Source organism: Triturus cristatus, chromosome 7, assembly GCF_964204655.1.
Source record: "Triturus cristatus chromosome 7, aTriCri1.1, whole genome shotgun sequence".
Classification (NCBI taxonomy): domain Eukaryota; kingdom Metazoa; phylum Chordata; class Amphibia; order Caudata; family Salamandridae; genus Triturus; species Triturus cristatus.
In genome coordinates, this window is record NC_140590.1 from 1,285,818,929 (window position 1) to 1,285,837,837 (window position 18,909).

Consider the following 18,909-nt stretch of genomic DNA (forward strand, 5'->3'; position numbering starts at 1 on the left):
AGATGAGGGGCACTAGTGGAGGGTGGCAGTGAGGGAATCTGAGGAAGAGGTCATGGGGTGGGGGGGAGCTATGGAGAGATATGGGGCACTAGTGGAGTGGGGCAGTGAGTGAGTCAGAGGAGGAGGTCATGGGTGGGGGGGGGCTATAGAGAAAGGAGGGGCACTAGTGGAGGGTGGTAGTGAGGAAAGCCGAGAGGAGGTTATGGGGTGGGGGGGAACTACAGAGATGACGGGCACTAGTTAAGGGTGGCTGTGAGGGAATCCGAGGAGGTGGTTATGGGGGGGGGGGGGAAGCTACAGAGAGATGAGGGACACTGGTGGACAGTGGCAGTGAGGGAATCCAAAGAGGGGGTCACGGGTTTGGGGAACTACGGAGCGATGAGGGGCACTGGTGGAGGGTGGCAGTGAGGGAATCTAAGGAGGAGGTCATGGGGTGGGGGGTGAACTACGGAGCAATGAGGGGCACTGGTGGAGGGTGGCAGTGAGGGAATCTAAGGAGGAGGTCATGGGGTGTGGGGGAGATACCGAGAGATGAGGGGCACTGGTGGAGGGTGGTAGTTAGGGAGTCTGAGGAGGAGGCCATGAGGGGGAGTGGCTACGGAGAGATGAAGGGCACTGTTGGAGGGTGGAAGTTAAGTTATCTACAGAGAAAGAGGTCAAAAAAGAGGTCAAAAAGACTTTTGCACCAGCAAAAGTCTGCCACTAAAGCTGATCCTGCCGTGGCCTTTCTGTTTTCATTTATTTAATTAACAATCAGGTGATTAGGACAACTGTGGAGCATACTTTAACATGCATGCTAATTACATTTACTGCTATATTCAATGTTTCGAGTTTGAGGGTGATTTTACTATTGTTTATTACTGGGAATAATGAAAGTGGAACTGAATGGCGGCTGATATGGAGCTGGGGCCCAAGGTCAGCTGTGAGATAAGGTTTAATGGAGAGGGTAGGGTAGAAAAGTGGGTAATCAAGCCTGTAAGGGAGTGCACTGCAGAGTCTGGGGTCAGGTGGAGGTAGTAATGAAGAGAGTTTCTCCCTGAAGGCTCGCACAGAGGGAGCCTGAGTAGTGTCACTTGCTTGATACTCCCACCATATAAACCTCCTCTTCCCATCAAAGGGACATTACATGGAAGAAAAGCACTTTTTGAGACTGATAACATTTAGAAAGAGACTTGGAAAAGAGTGCGTTTTACTGTGCCCTGTAAGACTAAGGAGAGATAAAGGAGGGCCCAGAAGCAGGCCTGGCTAGATATAGAAGCAATAAATCGGGCCAGCAGTGGCCCACCCGAATGTACCCTTGGCCCACCCAAATAAAAATTCCTGGAGCCGGGCCTGCTAGGGCACCTTGATTTATGCGAAGGGCAGGGGGCCTGATTAGGCGGGCTAACGAGGCACATTTTTTGGGGATAGAAATACTTTGTTCTGGTCATCCAAACATGTTAACCACCCTAGGCCCTCATTACCTCCTCACCACAGTATATATAGTTTATTGTGTATTTACTGGGGCGAGGAAGACCAGGTCTCGGAGTAATCGAGAATACCGGTAAGTAACCGGGACATAAAAAAAAAAAAAAGACCAGTCCGCCGTTCCAAATGGTAACAAGTGTAATTTTCATTTTGTTTTTATAAACTTTTGATTGAGCTAGACACATTTTTGGTAAAAATCAGCAGACGATTGACTTTCGTGGCAAAGATACGAAATACCATGTTTACTAAGGACTTATTTTAGTATTGTGGCTCACGTGGAAAATCCAGTAACCCCAAGGCTACCAAATTGCATAATTCTACTGGCCTTGGGTAACCTATAAATCTATCTGGACTCGGTTAAAAATCTGTCTGTATTTGAGGGGTGGTGGAGTTGGCAGTTCGTCGGAAGTGCTCCAAGCTTCACAACAAAGTTCTCAAACCGCGTGAAAAGAATGGACTGAAACTAAACCTCTTACCTGCTCTGAGATTCATTTCTCTATAAAATAAACTAGTAATCTTTTTGAAGATTAATAGTGAATAAAGTGGCGGTGAAGTATCGATGTCGATAAAATCAATACTGTTGAGTTGTATAACACTCCCCTGTTCAGTGCCACGGTGGTCTGCTTTACAAATGCACATCATCTGGCAAAACAAAGCCATACATCCGTATGTATACCTAATGAGCAGAGGATTCAGATACTTTTGGAATGTAAATGAAGTACATGCAAGGTGACATCTGAAGCATTATGCAACTCTAACAAAACATGTTCTTTTTTGGTAGGTACCAGCAATTCCTTTCATGACAAATTAAATTGTGTTCCTTGAAATTCGTAAACAAATGCCATTTAAAAAAAAAAAAATGTATATAAACAAGCTATTTCTGTCTAGCTAGCACCTGGCTCGAGCGCCGTCCAGGCCGGCGACAGTTATGGAAATTGTGTATTTATTAGGATGTTTCCAACTATACTGCGATTTTCCTTTTTAGTAGCTTCTATGCGCTTTTCCACAGCTTCACCCATAACATTTCATAATACTATTTCTTCTTTGATACTTAATATGCAACTTCCTCCCAAAAAGACATAGCTGATGAACACTGAGCTGTTACTACTCGAGAAACACCACTGTTTGTTTAAGAATGTTCTTTATCCTTGGCTTCAGGTACCGTGATGAAATATCTATAATTTGCTTCATCGTAATGAAAAAGTAATGTCCTACAAAGTACGTCAACGCTTCTATATTGTCACAGAATCTCCTCTGCTTTTTTCATTTTTCAGATTGGTCCATGCTTCTGAGATTGCATAAAATGGAGGTTGTTAAAGTTTTAATCACATTAGTGTTTGTCCTGATGAGGCTTTGTAAGATGTTACAGCTGAGAAAGGGCTGACCACAAGTAAAAGGGGCACAAAACTCATTTTAAATTATCTTTATTGTAGTCTGCCTACAGGAATGTAGATAATAGTCAAAATAGTTATACAACCTGGAGACCCCAAGGTTGGACTACGCCCCCACCCCCCCCCCCCCCTTTCACCTAATCAAGTCAATGACAGACATACTCAAATATTTGCTTGGTTAACGGGTCATGTTTATTCACATCAAACCATTAAAAAAAAAAAATCTGGAGTTTGACAAAAAATATTTTCAAGTTACACAGGAGGGTTGTCTCATGGAAATTACACAGGATACATTGTAGTTGCATCTTATCTAAGAATACAGGGTTAACAAAATGTCATATCAAGATCTACAGATTTTGCGTGAGTCCAACAGGGGGAAAATGAAAGCCACAGCACTTGGGACTTACTTCCCTTAATCTACTCGGACCACACATGTGAAATTACCTGTATCGTTGAGGGGTGATCACAGCCCTCATACGCTTCAGGCCCCGCCAACAATGTGCTGTCCTGCCCCTCATCACGATGAAACATGTTATTCCCCCTTCCCCAAGTCAGCTTGCGTGGAACGTTCATATGTGACCAAGCAAAGAAGGCATTTGACAAAGCCCGTCACAACCATGAAAATTCTTGCAATATACACTCCCTGATGTGAGTTGTGCTGGGGGTGCCCATAGAGAAATGCCAAGTCGTCATGGGCATAAATAGCCCACCAACAAAGCAACACTGGGAACGGAAGTGATGTGCCGTCCCCTAAATGTTTTCTGTCCCACATTCACGTGACAAGGGACAGGAAACGTGATCCATGGACCCGTAGCCTCCCTAGAGGGCCAAAGAATCAATAGAGCAGAGGGTGCATTTTCACAGGGGCCCCCAGGTTGTAGCGCCACACACTAGCCCAGTAGAGTGCACTTCATATAAGAGCTGGCTAGAAAGTTGATGGTTTGAAAAATCAATTTGGCAATCAAATTTCTGTTTAAAAAACTGTGAAAAGGGTATTTCTTTGTTCTCTCCTTTACTGCTCTACACCCTACAACACAAAATCGAAACATTCAACAATCTTATTTCAAGGGTAAATATTTCTCACTGTTAGCTCATCCAATAGAGTTATCAAATGATACTAGTTGCTGTACAATTTTGTCTACAGTTCCTGAGACAAGGTCGATGTTCTTGGATATAAAGCATAGTGCCAATATCGGCAACACTTCTCAGTTCTCATTGAGCAACATACATAAATAAACCACAAGACATCTTATTAGTTTAGAAAATTGCTGCAGGTTTATTTGCATAACAAATATGCCAACATGGTGGGTTATCTTGCGGGCGATCCAAGGGCAGGCCAGCCCCTCTGCTGCCTGCGCGCCTGATGAGCCAAATTACACCACGACCGTCGCCAATCAGTGGTTACCAATTTTGGGAGGGGCCACTCCTCCCATCAGTGGACCGCCAGTCCACGCGCTTACTCACGTCCCCAAAAAGAGGGGGGCAGAGCGTTCCTGGCAGCCCCGGTTGCTCAGGCCCACAACCGCCTGTAGGACTAACGGGGCGCCGTCGCTCTTCCAGGGGACAACGCTAAGACATCCCTGGGTGTCCTTCGCTTAGCACCCTTGTTGTGCTGCTGCATATAGTACCCTTCTGTACCTTACAGACTCTGGATTGCCCTGCAACTCCTCCTGCAACACAAAACAAGAAGTTAGATTCTTCCCCTCACCACCCTCTGGCTGTCTGCAGGGTAAGCAGTAGGGCGGGAAACAGCGAGACGGGCAGCAGACAAGAGGCTGCACTGTGGGCGGGGGAAGGTATTTGTACCCTTGTCCTCCCCCCACCATGGCCGGAAGTGATGCGGCCGACTGACCCCCTGGTCCCTAAACCGGTGGCACTATTACACTGACTCGTGTGCCTTCCTGTGGCACTAAGGCGGCCGCCCTGTTAGAAGAGTCCTCTACGTGGACCCCGGGCAGCCTGACAGCCAAACATGGGAAACTATGGATATATGTGACTTCACAGCTTAAGCACGTGTAACAAAATAAAGACTAACGAGATTAGTTGGGGAGGTGGATAGAGTGTAACAATTGTGTATCATAGCTAATAACAATTTCTTGTGTTAAGTCACTTGACTGATTAATGTAAGATCTAGAATTTTCTTTTCATTGTATAATTCTTTGTCTTTCTATTTGTGTATATTATTGGCAATGAAACATGCACTCGGTGGGGGAATAGGGGCTAGAGGAGGGAACCAAGGAGGCAGCTACAAATTATGTGATCTAAAATTTCCATGTCCAGGGCGCACAGTGTGCATATTCTGTTCAGTTTCCTAAGTGGGATTGCAGATTTAAAGTATTGCACCCTGAATCTTCCTCCATAAACTAACTTTATTGGTGTTGCATGCAATCAATTTTAGTTGTGCAAACTTGGCAAACCGTGATAAGCTACAGAGGACCCATAAATAAAGCACATATTCCCATTTCTGTGCAAGCATATCTTTAATCGCTGCAATTAGGACACCGATTCTAGCCTGTTATTCAGATTAACCCCCAGTTAAACAAAATAATTTTGACAATTTGAGAACCACTTTTAAATCAAGCTTTTATTTATTTTAATATTGCATTTTTCAATGGTTACAATATTGGAATTCCTTTTTGGTAATATCCATTAGTACTAGGCCACTTTACCTCGTTTCAGTCCTTACTAATGAGGCATGTCTGCCTCCAACTGACCGGCATCGTAAAGTTCCAAGAAAAAGTAAATTTTGCCTGTCCACTTCTACCGTGTACAAAGGATCATGATCAAGATATCCTGTTTTTAATGGTCTCAGGAGACAGTCTGCAAACCAGTTACTTTTTCTTTCATATCTGCAGCTGTATGCAATGTGTGGGCTGCAAAAAATCAGACTCCTTTGTAGCCTGTGGAGCAAGAGGACCAAGGTTTATGGATCTTTCTGAAGGGCGACTGGGCTATTTAGTCACCTTTCCTTGCAAACCCAATAAGAACAAATAAAAAAAAAAACAATAGTTAATCTGATTTCAGTTAGCACTCTTGTTATGTCATTTTCACCACTATTTGTGTTATTTTGTTATAACATACATTCAGTAATGCTTGTATTTAAAACCATATGAATAAATAACACTTCTAAAGTGCAGAGCCTAGCCAGATTTTACACCACTGAAGTCTCTCCATTCAGATGCTGATGTCAGGTTTTATGGTAATAGTCCAAGCCATGCTCTAGCTTGAAGCCTGTGAAAAATGCAAGCAAATACACATAGCCATACCTTAACTCGATAGACTGGTGTAGCTCAGGCTTTCTGTTGTATGCATGGATGACTCATTTGGCATAGTGTATGCCTACCATATTGAATAATAGTATTTCCAAATGTTGAAGATATTGAAAGTGGCTCAGGTCTAATAATGGCTGGTATAAGACTTCCTCTCCAACATGCTAACATTTGCCTTTTGTTGTTTCTCCCTTCTTAATTAAGAACATTCCCTCTCAGTGGATGGAAAGTTCTAGTAGCCTTACAGCCCATCTGCCTCTGGCTATAACCGTTAAAGGTCCTCCTCCTCTTTATAGGGCCTATAACTTGGGTTCAAGTCCTTTAACAATGAGTAAAGCCCTAGTCTGTGGGCTATAATTAAGGCTCCCGGTTTTCTGTTTAAACACATTTTTACATATAAATACAGATGGAAAAATATTTTTGTTCCGTCTGTATTTATAAATAGAAAGGGAAAAATAAGACCAAATCGGATTCTGGAATTCTGAAAATTGTTTGGCAATCTGTGTTCCAGCCCAGGGTTGCCTTAGCACGCCCCTCTTCCAGATTGCGGTATATGCCTGCCCACATTAACACCTGCTGGGCCAATAATCTTTGGTAGGCACGGGAAAATAAGTGTGACCCAAAAAGGTCAGAAAGACTTGGGACATAAACACATTAGGCAAATTAGGTTGCATTAGCTTTCAGATACTCTCCGGCCTTAAAATTTAAACTTTCCTCTATGACTTGGCACCACATGAAGAAACACAAACATACCTGAGAGACAAGACAGCTGGGGCATATCTGTAAGCCCTTTTTCAAGTTAAATAGTTTTTTTCATCATTGTGCGAGGAAGAACTGTGGCCGCAGCAAAACTGTGAGGGATTACTGTATTAAAGTAAATTGTTCAAATGCTACTAGGCAGTAGAAAGTAAAATAGGACAAATGATACACGCCCAATGTCTTCAAGGCAGAGACTGTAACTTATGGAAAATGTGTTTTGCATTAGCGAAGGACTTACTTTAAAAAAAATGTAAATCAAAAGCTGCCAGCTCATATGGGTGGTGTTGGATATTTTAGGCCTCAGAAATGTGAGGGAAATAGTGCCTGGCAGGACTAATGCAAGTGTCTTTAATTTATTTCTGAAATGAGAGCTTGCTGCTTCAGAGGAGGTTGTTTGCTCTCTCAGGCCATGGATAGTCAATGCGCACCACAGAGCATGCTGCAGGAAGGAGCATGGAGCTGACAATAAGGAGAACGAGGCATCCAATATCTCTAATTTATCATGAAAGTAGACAGCTCTTTTATGACGTCTTTGGCCAGGTCACTGAAAGTGCACAGGTGCACTCGTCTAAATTCTAAATGTGTTTACATCTAATTATCATGGCTAGTGACTGTGTTTTCAATATTGTAACACAGCAGCAGTTCACTAATATTACTGTAAGTAATCTCTGGGACACCACTGTGACTTGTATTACAAAGGGAAAGTTGCAGATGGCTGTATTGTTTACTTAATTTGGTGCATATAAACATATAGCTAAACCTATACCAACCATGTGCACTGTATTTAAATAAATGTGTAAAAATACTAGCTGCAATGTCTTTTTTTGCTTGTGACAAAAAAATGCGGCCATATACACATAAAAAAAAATATGGATAAAGACAGACGGAAATGTTAAAAACCGTAATACCAGGACCCCTAGCTATAATGTGACTCGAATGCATTACTACAGGCTTGATTTTAGGTTTGGCTGCAAGGATGCTCTGTCACAAGGATTGCTGATGTCGTGTTTGCCTTATAACAAGTGTCTTAGAAAATAATGCACATGAAATATAGATGATAGGATATCCGCTATATATGCAACAGAGTATCCCACCCACCAAACTCTTAGGAAATAATGCACATGAAATATAGATGATAGGATATCCGCTACATATGCAACAGAGTATCCCACCCACCAAACTCTTAGGAAATAATGCACATGAAATATGGAGGATAGGATATCCGCTACATATGCAACAGAGTATCCCACCCACCAAACTCTTAGGAAATAATGCACATGAAATATGGAGGATAGGATATCCGCTTCATATGCGACAGAGTATCCCACCCACCAAACTCTAAATCAGGCCCCTTGTGCCTTTGGCGATTTGCCTATAAAATGATAGATGGTGAGAGAGACATAAAAGGTGAAATCTATGTGGTGTGGAAGTGACAAGTGTCCCAACATTCATTGCTGAAGAGGGAGCCTGCAATCTAAGGGTGAAAGGGAGAAGATGGGTCCTGGTAGATTTCGTGAGACACAAATGAAATCATGGCAATGTGCACAATAAAATAAAATATGGTGTGCTTTGTTCCAGAGAGGTTTTCCTTCGTAAGTGGCGGTTGGTGACATGTGGAATTGTTAGGTGCAAGAAAAAAACACATTTTGCAAATTGAGAATAGCAGGGACCGTTCATACAAATGTTGCACACTATTAAAGAGGGGACATGCACCCTCTGCCAACTGAGAAGCACATCTAAATATCTCTTGGGGCATGGCTGAATGTGCCATTAGAAGTGTGGCTCTTCTGTCAGTCTCCTCTTGCTTAGTGGCCCCTCATTTATTGCTAACTTGGCCGATATATGTACAGTATTATATAGCGCGAACTCAAACTGAGTTTATTGGAGCACTTTACGTGAGCACCCGTTATATTACACAAGGACACATTCATTTTTTTGTGCACAGGAGATTGTGATATGCCGAGAAACATAGGATATTGAGCTGATGCCGGGACTTGAACCTGGTTTCCAAAGTAGTCAGCTCTGGCCTTTATGCCACATCCTTATGTGCCACTGGTCTCTGTATTGAATGCTTGGCATAGAAGCGCCTTAACAGAAAACCAATACTTATAGTGACATTCTGAATCAATGCAAACCCTAAACAGTGTTTTTATAAATGGACCTTGTATATTCAGAACAGCTCTTTAACAAACGCACCCACCCCTAGTATGAGTTTATATTTTTCCATTGGTCATAATGAGTATAACTTGCCTCTGTGCCCTAGGCTTCAAAGGTCCAGCTGTCCCTATTTCCTCGACTCTCTTTTCAGTGAAAATGTCTTTGCTTCTCTGAATCTGTTGCTTTCTCATCCTACTGTCTTGTGCGGGTTGACCCTTGGCTCCCCTCACTACTCTCTGCATTCGGTTCTACATTTCTGATGGCATTTCCTGTCGGAGTTGAGGGGCTGCTTTCTTACACTGGTGCAGGCCGCTTCTACTACCTTGCAGTGGCACCATGTCACCCCCCCTAGTCACATTTCCTATGCACACTATATGCACAAATATACTGAAGTGAAAGGCACCCCGCCACCCAAGCCCCACCTTTACCCCGGTCTGTCACTATTTCTATGCACACTATATGTGCACACTGTTCCCGGCTGGGCGCTTCTCTCACCACTGCGCCCGACCATCTCCTGGTCTTCACCTATGCATCTCTGTAGCCTTATTTTAATAAACCACGTGCATCTCTGCACTAAGCTGTGCAAACACAGCAGTCTATTATCTGGTGTGTGTCCTATGAAGTGTTCTCTGCACATACGGTTTGAATACAGCTTTAACTGGGAAACAGTATTTGAGGCAAATAAGTGAAAACATATTGCCAGAAGAAAAATGGATGCCCCAGCTCAAATGATTATTGACTTACGTTGTCCAACACACACCTTGCCCCACTGATAGACCCGGCCACACACCTCCCTTTGGGAGTTCACTTTCCATTGATTACTGAATAATGGAGGGGCTCTTTGTTCAATGGATTGGCAGCTCTCGAAGTTTTGAAGTGTTTCCAGGCTTGTGCTCAGTGCACTAACCTTTCCAATCGTTTCCTCCTTCATGTAAATGCCTGATACGCTTTCATGGATCAAGGGTGAGCAGTGCTATGATAAGAGTGCCTGCGTAAGGAGTGTAGCATGCTACAATAGCATCCAGCGCAGTTACAGTGCAAGCAAGAGACAAATACATTTTTTCACTTACCACACTGCCAGCGGCATGTCCTCTATATTTCTGGCACCTGACTCCTCAGAGCACACGGTCCATCCAATCCAGACGCAGCTTACATCTGTTAACAATGTTAAGCTGCATGAGTGAAGTGTCTGGATTGGCTGGAGCAGGTTGGCTCAGTGCTCCAAAAACCCCTGGAGGCCTGCACCTGCTCTTAACTCGACTGTATAAGACAGATAGGTTGGAGAGGTTTGAATTGCTCATGTCAGGCTGGCCGAAGCAAGATAGCCTGCCAAACAAGACATGCTCTCTACAAACTGAAGTGGCCACTCCTCATTGCTACCAATCAGCAACAATGAAGCACTGGCCCTGTCCCACACTCACTCGGCAGAGTAAAAAATAAACTGGTAATAAAATCATGTAAAACAAATATATTTTAATTGCACATTTTCAATAAATACTTACAACACCAACCCCCATTCCCCGCCTCCCACGCTCATAAGTATCGACCACTGATCTGCCCATTCTCAAGGAGACTCCAAAACTTTCCACATGGCTTGATGTACATTCATACATACATACAGATTTATTATCTCGATCTAACAATTTACCCATTAACAAACGATCGCCTGTAATTTAAAGTGCATTTCACGGAGGTAGACAATTTAGATGAGGCCATTCCCAAGAGAGCCGAAATCATACTTATCATACAGTCTACCCCATTTGCGTGGGGGCCATATGTACCTATAAAACTCTTCACATGGAGCAATATAAATTCACATACATATACAGCCATATTCTCAGCAAATATTTTAACAATTAAAAATTAACTTGAGTGATTTCAAGTGCATTGTATTATGTAGCCAATGTACCTAGAGTCCCCCAAGAGATCAAAGTTTTTTACATATGAAACCATCTACCTCACTTGTGTGAGTCTTGTGTGATTTCTAGTACATTGTGCACATACAAATATTATATACAGATTCCCCCAGAAAACGCTAGGCATGCTTAATCTAACCCAATTAATTAGGGGTGCCCATATTTTGATTTCTTTCCCCTTTGCCTGTCTACCTTGTCTAGCATAGACTGCTTCCTCCAGATTATAAACTGACAATAGCCGACCCAGCCATTGTTGAAACGGTGGTGGGTTCAGGTCCAGCCAGGCAGAGGCTATTGTCAGTCGTAAAATTGCCATTGCAACACCAAGAAAATACTCTACCTCCTGTGAGAGTTCTTCTTTTTACACTCCTGATAGAAAAAGGCTTGAGGTCAGACTTACATTTATTTACCATTTACACTCAAAAAACCTTGTGATTTCCTTCTTTAAGGAATTCAGGGTGCTACAAGTGGCAAATGTGGACTATGCCAGCACAAGACACAGAGCAGTGGGAACATCTAGTTCATTAGCCCCTAACCCATTTAGCTAACCTGGCAGGTGTATAATATAACAAAAAGCAGGTCACATCGGATCTTACCTCGTTTCCCGGAGCCCAGACTGGTGGTCCTGCTGCCTGCCTCATCGTCAGTTGCTCCTGGGTCCCTGACGCTGCGTGTCTCCCCTGCCGCCGCCCCACGCCATCGCGGCCGCAGCAAGGGGAGACTACCGCTCCCAGGGTGCTTTGCTGTTCCTTCCTGCCCTTCTCGCGCCCGGAGGCGTAGAAAAAATCAGAGGCTCCCTCGGTGAAACGGGTGCCACATTGGATCTTACCTCGTTTCCCGGAGCCCAGACTGGTGGTCCTGCTGCCTGCCTCATCGTCAGTTGCTCCTGGGTCCCTGACGCTGCGTGTCTCCCCTGCCGCCGCCCCACGCCATCGCGGCCGCAGCAAGGGGAGACTACAGCTCCCAGGGTGCTTTGCTGTTCCTTCCTGCCCTTCTCGCGCCCGGAGGTGTAGAAAAATTCAGAGGCTCCCTCCGCGTCGCGGGACGCGCGCAGGCGACGCCGGGCTAAACCCGGGCAAAGGGCGGGCCCTCTGTAGCCCTCAGGAGCCAAGGGAGACCGGGCCGGGCTCACCCCCTTAAAGGTGCTTGTGAACTTATTTGAACATACTAATTCGTGAGCTCCTTTGTTCTGTGTACTTTGCTCTTTTTGCATGTTTTGCACATAGCGAGCTACCTTATATATAGCTGTTAACTCGACCCATAGTCCAACCACAGCGATATTATTATTAACATGGCTGGAGGCGCTAATAAGGGTACCCTAGATAGTTATTTATTTAGGGTCATCTCGGGATTAGAACGGGAATCAATCCTTGCTGAACTGAGGGCAAAGCGCCGTAGCTCTATTGAGCTTATTAAAAACACGCCATCCCTCGTGGGTTCTGTGCACTCAGCCACTTCCCCACTTAGGAGTTGCCACTCCCAAAATGCAGTCCTAGATAATTCTAGCAACGATGATCTCTCAATCCTACCATGAAATTTAACCTCCTTACCCGAATTAAATAATGACCAGTCCCCAACTGCTCCACCTCTACTCCTTAATTCAACTCCTGAGCCAGTACTCTCAATTGAGTCACCACCACAAGCTGTTAAGCCTCCACCTCAAAAGGCTAACACACCTAGACAATCCAAATTTTCAGGTCCACCACCTAGTAAAAGGAGAAAGAGAGGTAGTGAGCCGTTAAAGAGAAAAAAAAAGAGCAACCACTCTGATTTGGTTCCAACTGCTAAGGGTCCTGTAACTTGTACTGATAAAACATCTCTCCCAGTTACTTCTGTTCCTTGCTTACCAAATGATATATCTATTGCGGAGGTATTGGGTAATGTTGAACAGCTATTTAGATCTCTCATCTTACCTATTCTTGAGAGATTAAAAATAATAGTTAATAGACTTGATAATGTAGAATCGCTAATAGGTAATAACAGGGAATTAATCAAGAATTCTGAAAAGCCAGTGATGGCGCCCCCTATTACTACAGCACCTGTTGTACCGCCCGCCATTGTACCATCTCTAAACTCTATTCCTCAAAATCATCCAAGTATTAACAATCTAAATAATAAAAGCATAGGAAGAGTCATTACCTCTAAATCATTGCAACACTTTACTTCAAATAAAGATAGAGAGTCTCTGAGGGAAGATAACTTAATTCAATCTGGTACAACACGTGATAAAAAAGGTAAAATTCCATCTCCTACTGTAAAGAAACGCAAGGGGCTCAAATTAGAACTGCCACCTGAAGCAGTTCCCCTTGTGGTTGTTCTTGCGGGAGTCCCAGCATTAAAAGAGGGGACAACCGAAGGCTACTCGCAGTTAAAAAATAAAGTTGTTCATTGGCTTGGTCAGAATCGCCCTCTTCCTTTGTATATAAATGGCGAAATTTTACATGTACGGCGTCTCTCTTGGTTGGGAAACATACCTAAGAATATAAACGGGGATATTGTTATAATTAATTTCAGAGATCCCAGAGCCGTCAGCCATATTCTTAATTGGCATATGAACAATGCGAGGTCTTTTATTTCTACCTGGGAATTGACTTATTTTTACCCAAGAACTCAAATAGTTCCCACTGCTAATCCAGGGGTTCCACTTTGTAAACAGTCCAATCCTGTCATTTCTCTTGGAAACCGCTATGAGGTTCTAGCAAATCTTGAAGAAGTGGATTGACATAATCACCAAAAGGGCTCAATGATAGACATCCAAGAGACTTCTTTTGATTTACCTTCCCCTCCCAATGAGTTAGGAAATTTACCACTAGAAACAAGTGTTGGTATTTGTATTAATCCCCTTATTTCCCTTGATCCTCCTTTATTAACTAACCCCCCGGTTGGCACTGGGGATAATATGGGGAAGCTACTTTCATGGAATATTGCTGGGCTGGCCTCTAAACTGATATCTGATGATTGGCTTTGTTTTGTTAATAATTTTGACCTATGTATATCTCAAGAGACCTGGCTATGTGAACCATCTTTTGCTCAGGGATATTTGAATTACTCTGTGCCTACATTCAAAGGTCTAAAGGGGAGACCTATGGGTGGATTAACTATATGGGTCCGTCAGTGTCTAAAGTTAGTTGTCAAAGCCATTGACACCAGCCATAGAGACATACAATTAATCAGAATGAACTTAGACAAATTGGGAATGCTTGATATTTACAATGTTTATGTGAGGAGTAACAGGGGAGGGAGATCTAAGGTTTTAGCGGCCTTGGGACGTCTCCTTGATATTCACTCTCTAAACAATAACATTGTCATTGCGGGTGATTTTAACAGAATATTCGAACCCCTAGTTACTGAAGACGATTTTCTTGGGGACGAAGAAGATCGGCAATGGGGAGTTCCCAAGCTGGAGCTCAAATCGGTTGTGCGTTGGACCGATGATGTGATTAGTTTGAATGCCCTTTGCTATGAAAAGGGCTTAAGAGCTCTAAACGGGAGGACTCGAAGTGATAAAAATGGGTCTAGTACATTTGATAACGGGCGACACAAAAGTAGAATTGACTATGTTTTATGCAGTCTTAAACTATGGCGGTTGATCTGCGACATGGAGGTTGTTTGGAGGAGTGAGAGTGATCACAACCCCCTGTGTGCAGATCACAAATGGTGGTCTTTCACCAACAGGACCATTGGCCCGATTGAGCTTGCCCCTCCTTTGACTGTCCCCACTAATGATATGCGCAGATTAAGGTGGGCGAACATAGTGACCAACCAACTGGCCAATGCTAACATCAGCGGCGAAGTAGATAAAGCAATACTAGCCATTGAGCATATTAATTCATCTAGCACCGGGTTAGCCAGAGTAGTCGAAATACACGACTCCCTCTTTTGTGCAATAAAAAAACACTTCCTTAAGCCTGTGAAAAATAAAGGAAAGAGAGCCCCAAAGTCTGCAAAGTGGTACAATGACCAATGTAGAGATGCTCGACTAGCTCTAGGAACCGCCATAAAGGGGAGGCAGTCTACTGCCATTCGGTTTGCTAGAAAGGAATATAAAGCTAGTATATCAAAGGCAAAGAAAGCCTGGGATGAGCATCATTGGTCTGAGCTAAAGATAGCTAGTGACAGGAATGATTCCAGGTTATTCTGGAGCATCGTTAAGTGGGGAAGTTCGGGTTTACCCGTACCCCCAAATAACAATGTACCGGAAGATGAATGGGTAAAATTCTTTAAAAATCAGTATGCTGACCCAAATAAAGTCGTCACAGGGTCAGATATAAGTTTAATTCAATTGAAAGAAAATTTCTTTTAGTATCAAAGAGATTATGATGGCCCCCAGCTCAGTGTCTGGTGGACGCGCCCCAGGACTTGATGGTGTCCCAGCTGATGTCTTTATCAATGATAAAGAGCGCTGGTGTAAGTATATACATCTTCTTATTAATGCAATTGCGCAGAGCGCAGCGGTACTAACATCTTGGCAGGGTGCGGTAATAATACCCGTGTTCAAGAAAGGCGACCGGTCCCAGCCGGGCAACTATAGACCGATAAGCCTTATTGACACTATCCAAAAGGTTGTGGGGCGCGTGATTGTCAATACGCTCCTTGACTGGGCCGAGGAGACCAATGCCCTGTCACCCTTCCAGGCAGGATTCCGTCGGTCCACAAGCACGGTGGACCAGGTTTTCCGCTTTACCCTGTTGCAATGGAGGACCGTGGTGCTGGGCGAGGGCAGCTTGTACGCAGCTTTTGTTGATCTGCGGGCTGCCTTCGACCTAGTTCCCCGGACCAAGCTGTGGTTGGTTCTTAAGAACCAGGGTCTACCAGAAGAGTTACTGTCACTAATAATGAGGCTTCATGAAACAAATTTTGCCAAAATTCAGTGGGGGGGACCGGGTTCGGTGACTGTGGATTTTCCAGTTGAACAGGGTGTTCGACAAGGATGTTCAATGGCTCCCATCCTTTTTACATTGTACATCAACGATGTTATTGCCCGTATGCTCTCTGCACAGGTGGATGCTCCCTCTATAGCTGGCTCAAAAATGCCTATTTTAATGTTTGCAGACGACACGCTTATTTTATCTAAGACTCCAAGCGGTCTGCAGTGTGCTTTGTCTATTTTTGACCAATTTTGTAGAGTATGGCTTAGAGGTCAACACAGCTAAAACTAAACTTATGACTTTTAACCCCCATCGTAGCTTTAAATCCAAAATCACTATGATGGCCGCCCGCTAGAGGTGGTGAATACTTTTACGTACCTAGGACTACACATATCTAGTGAGAATAGATGGCGTCAGCATATAGATATTGCTACACTTAGACATAGGCAATTGTCCGGTGCCATTAGCTCAGAGCACAGAAAATCTTTGACCAAACCAGTAAAACCTCTACTTCAGGTTTACGAAGCGAAGGCTCTAGGCTCTGCACTCTACGGGGCTGAGCTATGGGGCTTTGAGAAGGTGGCTGCACTTCAAACCTCGGAAAATAAATTTTTCCGGGCAATAACCGGTGTCCCTAAAAGTTCACCTTTGTTGCCCCTTAGATATGACCTGGGTAGTAGAGCAGTCACAGATTTGGTTAGGCTCCGTACAATTTTGTATTGGCGAAGGCTATGGACGACACCAGTGCTCTCCCACTATGCCGAGGGGTTCCTAGATATTATTAGAATAGATGTATTCCACAAAATTGGGTGGCTTAAATCACTCAAGTTAACTTTGACTGAGCTTGGTTTGTGCTCGCTTTGAGAAGATCCTGTGGGAGCAACTTTTCCATCTAAAAGCACTCTGAAAGAAATTTATTGGGAGATGGTAGCCTCTCGGAATTGGAATAGTTCTAGCGCTGGATCTATGGCTGGAGGATTTCTAGAAGCTAAGATGTATCCTTGCCTGGAACACTATTGGGATATCATAACTAGACCAGGTGACAGAAAGCTCCTTTTTCAACTAAGAGCAGGTGCACTACCCCTCAGATATTTGGTAGCCAAATGGGAAGGTGATCCTGTGATAGCTGTCCTGCATGTGGCACCACCAAAGAAACTATTGGTCATTTTCTATTTTCTTGTAAAGTCTATCTGGTTCCAAGACGCATTTGGTTATCTCCGATGTGTAAAAACTTGGGGACTACTAGTAGTATTGTTGCTCTGCGTATTATACGCACCAGCACTTTGTCATGGATTACAATAGCTACCACGAAGTATCTTGGATGGGCGTGGTCGATTAGACAGAGACTGCTAGTCACTTGACTATTCTCGGTTATGATCCCTTGTCTATATTTCCAACTTGTATTCTTTTTAAAAAAACAAGAAATTTTTAACCAAGATAAATTTCAATCTTTTTATCATTTTTTAACTGTCTAATAGGTATAGCACGCAATTCTTAAATCAGAACTGTCAATCAAGTTAGAAATTGTAAAACATATGTCTTGTATTCTGATATCATGTGGCAGTAAACTTAATTCTATTTTAAAACGTTGTATGAATTTTAATTCTTTTTTTCTGTTGTATGTATTCTGCTTTTATGATTGAAATCTCGAATAAAGCATACTTTGACTTGAAAAAAAATATAACAAAAAGCAGATCCTAAAAAACTGCGCTTGCAAATTAGCTGACATAAAAACAGTTTGTGATCGAGTAAGAGGTTTATAAAAGTCTGAATCGGTTATCAATTTCTCTTGCCATTTTTAAAGAGCACTTATCTAGATCATCCTTTTTCTCGGAATTCAGGAGTGACATCATTTTCCAAGACTACTATTGCTCCGAGATATTAATTTCTCAACCAATTTGTTTCTACCAAAGCCCACAGGGCCACTCCCCTCATGCAGAAGATACTCCCTAACTTAAAGATACTTGAAGAACTCCCCATGATTAATACCAAACTCATTCTTTTTATCCTCAAATGTAACAACGCCAAAGGGAGAGTAAACAAAAACCTTAACCTCTTCAGTGCCCATGACGAGATAGTCTCGTCATGGAGCACGGTCGCGCTGTGCCCATGACGAGACTATCTCGTCATGAACCCCACCCACTAATAAAACGCTCGGCACAGGAGGGGGAAAGGGCGTGGCACAGAAGGGGTTAATTGTCAATGCCTACTTGCGACCACCTTTTGGATACACTGATCCCTAAAAATGAAAGGGAAATTTCTGGGTGTTCTGAAGAAGAGTATAGATGTTCACTCTTCCTATTCCCATCGGTTTATGCACCAAGGCCCACACCTTATAAGCCCCCAGAAGGCACTTAAAATGTACATTTCTTATAGTAATTAAACTCTAATTGTCTCTAAAAACAGCCCCATGCATCATTGTCAATTAATACCTCTTAAGTAGAGGGAATAATATTTGTGCGCCCTGTTAATGTGTGGTTCCCGAAGTAATATAGTACTATATTGTAACATAGTGGCCCAATAATACAGTTTGGCGTTTGGTAAAGCCCTCCCTCCTTTTTCTTTCAAAAGTGAGAGAGAGTTTAGTGCCCTTCTAGGTTTGGAATAAGCCCATAAAAATATTGAGAACACTACCTCAAGTATCCTCAACCAATAATTTGAAAATTCTAAGGAAATCGATATAAATGAATTTTAGGGAAAAAAATCATTTTGATTATTTTACATCTTCCACAACTGTAAAATGTAGGTTGTTCAATCGGACAAGCTCCTTTTTTGTTTTCTCTATAAGAGGGTCCAGATTATCTTTGACAATTTTGTCTACTTCCGATGAAATGCAAATGGGCAAAGCACTACGCTACCCTCGTGTAGTTTGCAAAGTTTGCGCCACTTCGCACTATGCAAATTGCACGTAGCACAGAGCAAACACCCATAGCAGTCATTTTTTGCTTGCTCGCGGTCCTCAACGTCAAGTTGGCGACCGCGAGCAAGCAAAATGACATCCCGGCGAGGCTTTGTCCTCGTTCGCAATCAGCAGCATCAAGTTGCCGATCGAGAGCGTGGAAAATAAACCTGCCGGCGAGCT